Source organism: Pristiophorus japonicus, chromosome 16 (assembly GCF_044704955.1).
Source record: "Pristiophorus japonicus isolate sPriJap1 chromosome 16, sPriJap1.hap1, whole genome shotgun sequence".
In the NCBI taxonomy this organism is placed as follows: domain Eukaryota; kingdom Metazoa; phylum Chordata; class Chondrichthyes; family Pristiophoridae; genus Pristiophorus; species Pristiophorus japonicus.
The window spans coordinates 118862371-118872269 of NC_091992.1; the positions used below are offsets into that span (position 1 = coordinate 118862371).

At 41.2% G+C, this 9899-nt stretch overlaps 1 long non-coding RNA gene across 1 annotated transcript; it reads left to right on the forward strand.

Annotated features, from left to right (window-relative positions):
- The first annotated feature begins 1639 nt into the window (after nt 1–1639).
- On the forward strand, nt 1640–7118 carry LOC139227158 (uncharacterized). Its single transcript, XR_011587398.1, has 3 exons — nt 1640–1701; nt 5735–5858; nt 7065–7118. It is a non-coding gene; the product is annotated as an uncharacterized lncRNA (long non-coding RNA).
- Nucleotides 7119–9899: the final 2781 nt, after the last annotated feature.

Genomic DNA, 9899 nt, shown 5'->3' on the forward strand with positions numbered 1-9899 from the left:
CCTTTAAGATGCTCTTTAAAACCAACCTCTTTGACCAAGTCCTGATATCTCCTTCTCTAGCTCAGTGTCAAAATGTTTTTATTGATATCGTGCATGTTCAGTACTTTGGAATATTTTGCTACTTTAATGGTGCTATATAAATGCAAGTTGTTGTTATATAATTGCATACTGGCAAAATATACCTTGCCAAGCCTGAATTATTGAAACAATGCGTTAGTGAGTTTGGGTGAATTCCTGTCTATTTCAATTTAATTAGTCTTTTGCAGGTAAAACTCTACTCCAGTCGCTGCAATTTCCTCCAGTTCCAGTTAATATATGTTTAATAAGTTGGGAGAAAAATACAATTTTGGGAGAACTGGCAATTTGCTGGGTTCCCTTGCACTCAAACATGCAGTAGTCAACCTATCGCATTCAGTAGTAAACTGTTATGGCTAGAAGAATGAGCTAAGTCTTGGAGAGATTAGCTTTCCTATTCGCATCAAGGTATGAACTACCATGTGGCTTTCAAACAATTGCCGAACGACTCGCGGTGTGAAGACTCATTCAACTTTTGTTATTTTTCTGTAACAACCCCCTTCCAAATGCAGTAATTTCCGATACTTAAGAAAATTGAAGTGTGTGTAATCTTGATTTCTCTATATAATATATTCTAGCAAAATATACCTTCCCAAACCTGAATTACTAAAACAATCAATCCCCAAACAATCATTACTGAATGATCGGTCTGCAAGGTAATCTTGAACTTTATTGTATGTTTAAAATAATCAGTGGAGGAATTTGACGTTAATGTAGTCTGTTGAAAAATGAATTCCATATGATTTCACAAAGGAAAAAATGTACACGAAGTATGTTGCTAACTGGTACTTGTTGGAGGACGAATCATGCCACTGTCAGGATTTTGGTGATATATCATATCGAAGTTGCTATTTGCGAAGAAGAAAAACAAAAGTTGTGCGGACTCCAACACCCTTGGAACTTTGACAGGTCGGCCTATCTTGTATTTGGCCATATTAGGAAAATAAGAGCAGTTGGAAGGGAAAAAACACAATGGCCCTGAAATCCAGGCCTCCCCGGGCCCATACAGAGTGTGTACGGACCCAGGGAGGCATCGCAGAAGCCGGTTTTTAGCGCACAATGCGCACGCGCCGAAAACCAGCTTTTCCGATCGGTCAAGCTTCTGGCTTGACAGCAGGTCGCATCACGTTGGGAAGGATTTTCCCACGGCAGGGATTGCGCTATTTGCCCATCTCTTATCCTGCGAATGTCCTTAAAACTCTTGCGCCTGGTAAAAGCAGGGTAAGAGTTTTAAAACGTATCGAAAACATATAAAAATAAAATTTAAAAACGCATATTTATGTTAAAAACCTGCCCACTCAGATAATTTTATTTTAAACCATAATTAAAACTTTTTTTAAAAAATCGGCAAATTTTTTTTTTCAAAAACATTTCTATCAACTTTAATTTCTATAATGATTTTATGTGAGGTGGTTTTTTAAAATGTTTTATGTAGTGTTTGGGGGTGTTTCTCATTCATGATAATAGGCTTACGAAACTCCTATTACTGTGAATAAGAAAATTCTTTACCGTGATTGGGTGTCCAGGCCCATGTGACTCCTACGGACGTCCAAATGTGAACACGCTCCGTTGCGCAAGAAGAGGAGGCCTCAGGACCGGGATCTCTGGTGAGCGTTCGACCAAAAGGTAGGTGCGCATCTTTTCTTCTATTTTTAGTCGAATGCCCGCAGGAAGAAGAAACCGGGATTTCAGGGCCATTACATTAGGTAAAATGAGCCTTAAGTTATCCGATAGACAAGTTGGTGTGTTTGAGGGCTGCATATAGTGAGACCACAAGTCCTGGCCAGAATGGTGATGATTGGATAATTCCCCTGTCCATCACGCGCTGGAGAGCACACGTAACTGGAATTGATTTGATGCACCTAAATTGTATCGTGCAGCTCTCCTCTACTCACTGCACTTTGCTGGAGAAATAAACCTGCTGTACTCAGGAGGCTCTGTGCTGTAACCTCAGTCATGAGTTCAGAGACTTGGTAAATTAAAATCACAAGTCTTGTCCCCCCTCAAACTCACTGGCTGACACAGTGGTGGAATATTCACTTTTTTGCATTAAGGCACGCACTGGATTGATAAGTTAGCATAAAACGTGCATTTTTAAATGCTATGAAATAATTAGCAAAAATAACAAAGTCATTTAATACAAGGAAACTAAGCATTTGAGATTTATTTCTTTGGAAATAGAATCCATTCAAATCAATTATACTTTAACGAAGAAAGGGAGTTATTTGCATCCAGGTGAGTGTATTCTGGTAAACATGCACTAACTGTCAATATAACGACATTGGTCTGCTGAATGGACCATAACAGTTGGACTGTCTTAACTGAAATTCATATTCAGACTTCCCCATGAGAGTAAGTATTCCCATCCCTACCCTGCCCACTAATGGGAAGAACAGAAACCTGTGTAAGAGCAGATAAGAGAGTGAAGTGTGAGGCGGGAGAAAGTTGGATGAGTCTTATATCAATTTCCTGACTGCTCAACTTCACCTCCTGGCAGGACGACCAAGGAATTTTATCAATGGCATCTCAGGAAAGGCCTGTAGACCTGACCATCCCAACGCCTGTTCATGAAGGTTTGTGTGGATGTGGATGGTGGGGGAGGGCTGAGCTATGGAGGAGAAAACTGGGGAATAGTAAATTATGGTCACTGGGTTAGTGAGCAAATTGTTTGCAGATACTACCAACATTGACACTGTTACTAATTCACAGATGTAAATATTAAGCTGCCAAAGTTTTTCAGAGAGGTTTGACTACATTCTCTTGATTTTTTCAGGTGGTTAAGATGACCCCTATTTTAGTCATTTCAATCACTCACGTGCATTTCTCTGTACTTCAGTTTAAATAAGCCATCACCCCTGTCACTAGTAGCAAAATACAGAAAGGTCACATTGGATGGATGAACAATCGTATCCATTCACAGTTTTTCTTTAAAAATCTCTGCTTCCATTTCTTTCTCATGGTCTTTGCCACTAATTTCCCTCCAATGCCCTGATCCTCACCTCTGGCACCAAGACGTACAAGCTTTAACTGGAAGAAAATTTACACATTTTCATAAAAAATATACAAAACGAAAAATAGCTCAGACAGGGTTTTGGAAAGAAAATAATTAATTAACTATTCATTTATTTTATTTAACCTGAAGCAGTTCCCTCTCACTGAAATGTAAAATAAACACAGTGGATTCTCTCATCCTGGTTACCTCCACTAAACAGCTTTTTAATTTTGTTAAGCCAGACTTGCTTCTGGATTAGCCTTTTTTGAGGATTGCAGCAGCATTTCAGTATCAACAATGAGGGGGGAAATGATTCAAGCTAAGAAATGATTGTGGGTGAAAGTGGTTAACACATTTATATGACTGTTTTCTTATTTTTAATGGGTTGGCACCTCTTAAAATGGTGGACCGAGGATGTTATGCAACTATGCGAAGCGTTCCATCAATAGCGAATATTGCTAACAGTAATTTTGAGCCTTTAGTAAATGTGGTGAATTAAGAAGTCCTGGTCAATGAGACAGAGGGAAACGTTCCAAGATCCCCGGCATCAGAAGACTGAGTTGTGAGCAGAAATGTGAGATTTACAGTCTTGAATAAGAATCAGGCGAGAAGGGACCTCATCAAAGTAAATCACACTGAGAAACTGAATCTGGCACGCTCCTCCAGGACAAGTGGGAGCAGGTTCAAATGGCAATAGCCAAATCCAGGACTGATGTCAAGGAGTTCTTTGTACAAAGAATGATCAACACATGAAATGGACAAGGGAGCGGGGGTAAATTCCCTGGAATCATTTAAGAAGGAATCGTAAGCTGTGATGAGGGACAGCGGGATCAGGATGAATGAGCCAAGATGAACTGAATGGGCCTCTTTAGCCATTTCTATCCTGTGATCTTAAGATCTTGTGCAGACAATTTCTACCGTTTCCTGTAAGCTGCATTCCCGGAACACAAAGGGATAGTTTGTGCTGAAAACTTCATTAGCACTGAGCCAAGTCCATCCCATGACAGAGCTTTAACATCTTTAAAAAAAAAACTTGACCTTAAATTTAAAACATTGGACACAACGAGGCCTAAATTCATTAGCACCCGAAACCGGGGCATGATTCTTGTGGCGCGCAGAGTACAGAGGCCAGGGAACCATTCTAAATTGCTCCTTGGGCCTCATCATAATTTTAACACGGTGCGGATGCCAACCGTCCTACCCCAATGCAGCTTGTAGGTTGAGACCTGACCAATTTCGGCCAGCTCAGATGCCAGCTGGGGCCTAGACTAAGTTAGGAATCACAGCAACTTGTGTGGACGGGAGCAGGAAGTTACAAAGTAACATGGACAGATTAAGCGAGTGGGCAAAACCATGGCAAAATGGAGTTCAATGCGGGTAAGTGTGAGATTATCCACTTTGCACCCAAGATAGACAAATTGGAATATTCTCTTAATGGTGAGAGACTCGGAGCTGTGGAGGAGTAAAGACATCAGGGTGGCCATGTACGCAAATCACTAAAAGCTAGTGCAGAGGTGGAAAAAGTAATCTAAAGGTCTAATGGAAAGTTGGCCATTATCCCAAGGAGAGGAAACTATGCTTCAATTGTGCAGAGTCTCAGTTTTGGGTACCACATCTCAGCAGGGATTATATCGGCTTTGGAGAGGGTACAGAGCGGTTTCACGAAAGGAGACTAAAGGATTAATTTAGAACGTGGAGCGGTTATCTACTTGAGGTGTTTTAAAATGAGAAAGGAATTTGATAGGGTAGATTACAGAGGTACTCCTTCCTTCAGTGGGGGAAGCCAGAACAAAGGGGGCACAAATTTAAAATTAGAGCTAGGCCCTTTAGAGGGGGAGTCAGGAAGCACGTTTTCACACAAAGGTTGGTGGAAATCTGGAACTCTCTCCCCCAAAAAGACTGGATGCTGCGTCAATTGAAATTTTCAAGACAGAGCAAAGGTGGGCGATTGGAGTTGAGGTACGGATCATCCATAATCTGACTGAATGGCAGAACAGACTTGAGGGCCTAAAAGGTCAGAGGATCCTGTGCTGGGAGTGCAGAACCTCCTGATGTGTTCTTCCAACGTGCAGTTTCACACAGTTTTCTCCTCCCTGTGATTTACTTGCCTTACCTCTCTTCTCCTAAAGGTGATGCCTCATGCTGGGGTACATTCCACACTTGCTGGCATCCTTCCCTAATCTCACCCAGGAGGCCACTCTTCTCGGCAGCGCATGTCACTAAAGCATTCAGCTCTGGTAATCGCTGTTGCCTGATCCTGATTTAGACAACATCGACAAGCCTGTAAAGAATCACTGGAAAGTAATCAGGAGCAAGAGCCCCGGCTAATCTTTTCTTTTCCCCATCCCGGGTTGCTGAGGCTAACTGCATCACTCCGACTCCTGCTCAGCTGAAAACGGCTAACTCAGCAATCAAGGTTCCTAGTCATTAATTTCCCACTGAGCAATCCTAACTCACACGATAATGCTTAACATTGTAAAACAAACCAATTTCAATCACAAAGCCTCAGTGTTGTTGCTTATCTTTTACATGGCCTTATTTTTAGCAAGAATTTTAATTTTTATATACAGGGACAAGAACAGTCATGTCAGAATTTAACCTGATGCTGTTCTGTTGTCTGACAAAATCGCTCTTTCAATAAAGTTTTATTATTATCACACATTTTAGAACATAAGAACATAAGAAATAGGAACGGAAGCAGGCCATTTGGCCCCTCGAGCCTACTCCGCCATTCAATAAGATCATGGTTGATCTCATCTTGGCCTCAACTCCACCTCCTCTCAAATAATGGGTGAGTACGTTCTTCAGAAAACATTCAGAAACCAGCTTGTTCAGATGATGTAATGCTCTCAGGTTTTGACTGCTAAGGTCAAGGTGCTGTTCCATCATTAGACAGAGGAGATGGCCATAACATTATCATTGCCATCAACAACACAGGGGCTGAACCCACTCCTGGATAACCTGGGTTTTGAACCAGGAGTGAGTAGTCTGGAGTTCCAATGTCAGTAACATTTCAAATAAACTTTTTATTCCAGCACTGAACCAAATCCACAGTCAGATGTCCTGAACAAAAAGTGCCTTGTAAATGGGTCTAATACATTTGATAGTTTTGGAAGTTCCTTTACCCTGTTCTAATCACTATGTGACGTTTGCTTATTAAAACCTTTTGGGATCTACAGGAAATGTGACCATTGGAAACCAGGAAGCTACATGCTTATCAGAGAGTGCTCTCTGCTGGTCTCAATCAAAGTATGTTTGTTCTCCGACACTCCCGATCGGCCCTTTATTTAAGGTGGATTGGGATTTGGAAATTATGTGTTTGCCTGGTGGAGGAAGATTCAATGGTGGCTTTCAAAAGGGAATTGGAAGTAGTTGAAGGAAAAAAAAATTGCACGGCTACAGGGAAAGGACGGGGGAATGGAACTAGCTGAAGTGCTCTTGCAGAGAGCTGGCACGGGCTTGATGGGTCGAATGGTCCTCTTTCTGTGCTGTAACCATTCTACGATTCTATGATTCTACTTAATCCTGGATTAAATTGGACACCAAGCATCATTTGAAAACTTAAGATGCAAGGTACATTATATTCGGGTATCAGCATTTCTCCTAACAATTTTTCCCCCAAACAGTGATAAGTAAATCTAGAAAAAGCTGACCAATCCCAGTCAGTAGTGCTCTCCAGCCACTGAACTCTTCAAGAGCTGATGTTTAAGGATGTCTCGAACATTCAGAAAGAAACCATTTACCCAATGCTTCATCTTTCTCATGTGAAACTTTTAGAAAAAAATGACTTTCTCTCTTTTGAATCTTCTGTGTGTAATTGTGTATTTGCAAGAGGGCCCAGCACTGAGTCGAAGGTAATTAAGTGACTATTCCCCTGGGATTTTCACCTGATTTATTTTCCCCGGCTGAAACCTTAGAAGGTGAGATGTTAATATATGTTGACAAGCGATGGTGACAGAAATATGGTGTCAGTGATGTCAATATATTACCTTTTTAGGTCTTTCTTTTGCCACTGGGTGTAATAGAGAGCAACACGGCCAATGAGACAAGTAAGTGAATAGTTCAAATTGAGGGCCCCCTAGCTGGGGTTCAGCATTCTGCAACTAGTGAAACCTTCACTCCTGTTATCGAGCAGGGAGCAAGAATTAAGGAGCTGGCTCCAAATATGAATCTTTGGGAGCTCTCCTAGGGTTTCAATGCCTTTCCACAACTTGATATCAACAAACTTTTCATTCATATACTCTGTTTATTTTTACATTGTATTTACTTGAAATGATCTGTCACATCATGAATTATTCCGAAGCAACGTGCTTCCATCATTGAATCATGTTGTGTTTAAAAAAACACACACACTGACAGATGCTGCTTTGACACTCCTGCAATGCAGAATCTTTTGGATGAGACATTAAACTGAGGTCCTGTCTGCCCTCTCAGGTGGACATAAAAGATCCCATGGCACTATTATGAAGAAGAGAAGGGGAGTTCTACCTGGAGTCCTGGCCAATATTTATCCCTCAACCAGCATCTGGTTTTTATCACATTGTTGTTTATGAGACTACCATGTTTCCTACATTACAACAGTGACTGCACTTCAAAAGTACTTCATTGGCTGTAAAACACTTTGGGATGGCACTATATAAATGAAAGTTCTTTTCTTTTTAGAACTAGTGTGCACCTCAGACTGACTATCGGTATTTAGGTTGGTAGACCCCACCATTATGCAACTATGCAGGATTGCAAACTCGATAGGTCAAATGGCCCACTCCTGTTCCTATATTCCCAGAGGGTCTGAGATTGTGCTTCAGCGATATTATGGAGGAAGAGTAAGGGCAAGGACTTAAGCTTTTTGATCTTACATGATATTATCAATGTGTTCAATAAAAAAAACCATTGCCTCAGCACTGTCTGCTCTCATTTTACATTGGATTACATTGGATATACGACACAGAAACAGGTCCAACCAGACCATGCCGGCTTTTATGCTCCACTCGAGCGTCCTCCCGTCTTTCCTCATCGAAATCTATCAGCATAACCCTCTATTCCCTTCTCCCTCATCTGCTTGTCTAGTCTCCCCTTAAATGCATCTATACTATTCGCTTCAACCACTCCCTGTGGCAGTGAGTTCCTCATTCTCATCACTCTTTGGGTAAAGAAGTTTCTTCTGAATTCCCTATTTGATGTCTTGGTGACTATCTCATACTGATGGCCTTTAGCTCTTCCCCACAAGTGGAAATTTTGGCCGAGAATTTGCGGTCGGCGGCTTCCCCCGGGCAGATGCCACCGTCCGCAAGAATCTCTTCGAAAATACCTGGTGCTCGCGGAGGTTCGGAGACTTGTGGTCCTGGGCCTCTACGTGAAGGCTTTCATGGAGGCACATGTATCCCAGGAGCGAATGGGCTTCGCACGCATCACTGGGATCAGGTGGGCCGGCCCAACCTATCAGAATAGGTTCCCCATTCATACATGTGAGTTCTGCATATACAGAACCACCATAACTTTGAATGTAACACTGAAAATAAATAAAAAAAACATCACATATTTAAAATTAATCAAAATGGAAATTAATTAATGATTTAAAACAAACATTTACATTTTTGAAAAATAAATGTACATATTTTAACGGGTCTAAAAATAATCTTGCCTTACTTAGTCTGATTTTAAATGTTTAACTTATTGAAAAAAATGTGCTTTAAATGTCTTGCGCTGATAAAAGCAGGCCTTACGCCTGGTTTTACCAGTCGTAAGAATTTGAAGGACATTCGCCCATGGAGGCCCTTTGGTTTCGAAGGCGTGCAATCTGTCAAGAGAATTCAGATCGCAAGTTTTGACACATGCTCATGCCTAAACCCTGAACTTATGGGAACCCCAAGGGCGAGTGCGCACCACATACACACCCGTGGGGTGCGCGAATTCAGGCCCATTCTCTCTGTATCCACTCTATCAAAACCTTTCATAATTTTAAAGACCCCCGTTAGGTCACCCCTCGGCCTTTTTTTTTCCGGATATGTGCACCCTCGCATTTCTGGTATCATCCTTGTAAATCTTCTCTGCACCCTCTCCTGTGCCTCTATATCCTTTTTTATAATATGGTGACCAGAACTGCACGCAGTTTAATTTTATATGCTCCAATAATTCAAATTCATTGAGGGAGGATGAAAAATGAATTTGCATGGAGTACGAAATGTGGTGTCCTCGCCATATTCTGTGCATCTGTAGCAGAGCTGGTAAGATTAACAGCCAAACTCCCATGCCACAGGAAACAGTTGAACTCCCATTAGCAGGGTGCATAGGTTTCTTCAGTTTGTCATTCCTTGCCAGTATTTGGATAAACAAAGAGATAGAAATTGAACTGAAGGTTTGAACTGAAGGTAGCCCACAATCCCAGAGGACAGAAGGATTTTTTTTTCCTCCTTTTTTTTTCCAAATTAAACAAGACCCGGCCATTTACCTTTCACTAGCCTAGCTCGAGGTTTCGTTATTCTCACAAATAGGTAACAGATGTTAGGCATCTGCATTAAGGAAGCAGAATATCGGAAACACACACAAAGGCCAAAAGGCTCAAAGTGGTGGGACATGGATTGGTTAAAACTGAGAGAAATGTAGCACAAGCTAATATGTTATTTGAGCATAGACACTAAAGTTTTGTTCATTTAAAGGGACAGTACCGCCTATAGTTGGTAACTTTGTTCGCCCATAACATCCTTATTACAGTTTGCAAATCAGTTGAAAAAAGAAGTACATGATCCCTATTTTAAAATCAAGATTTATTTTATTTGCAAGAGTTAGTAATTTGCAAGCGCGTTGATTCAGGTTTGCTACCGTTTGACCCATT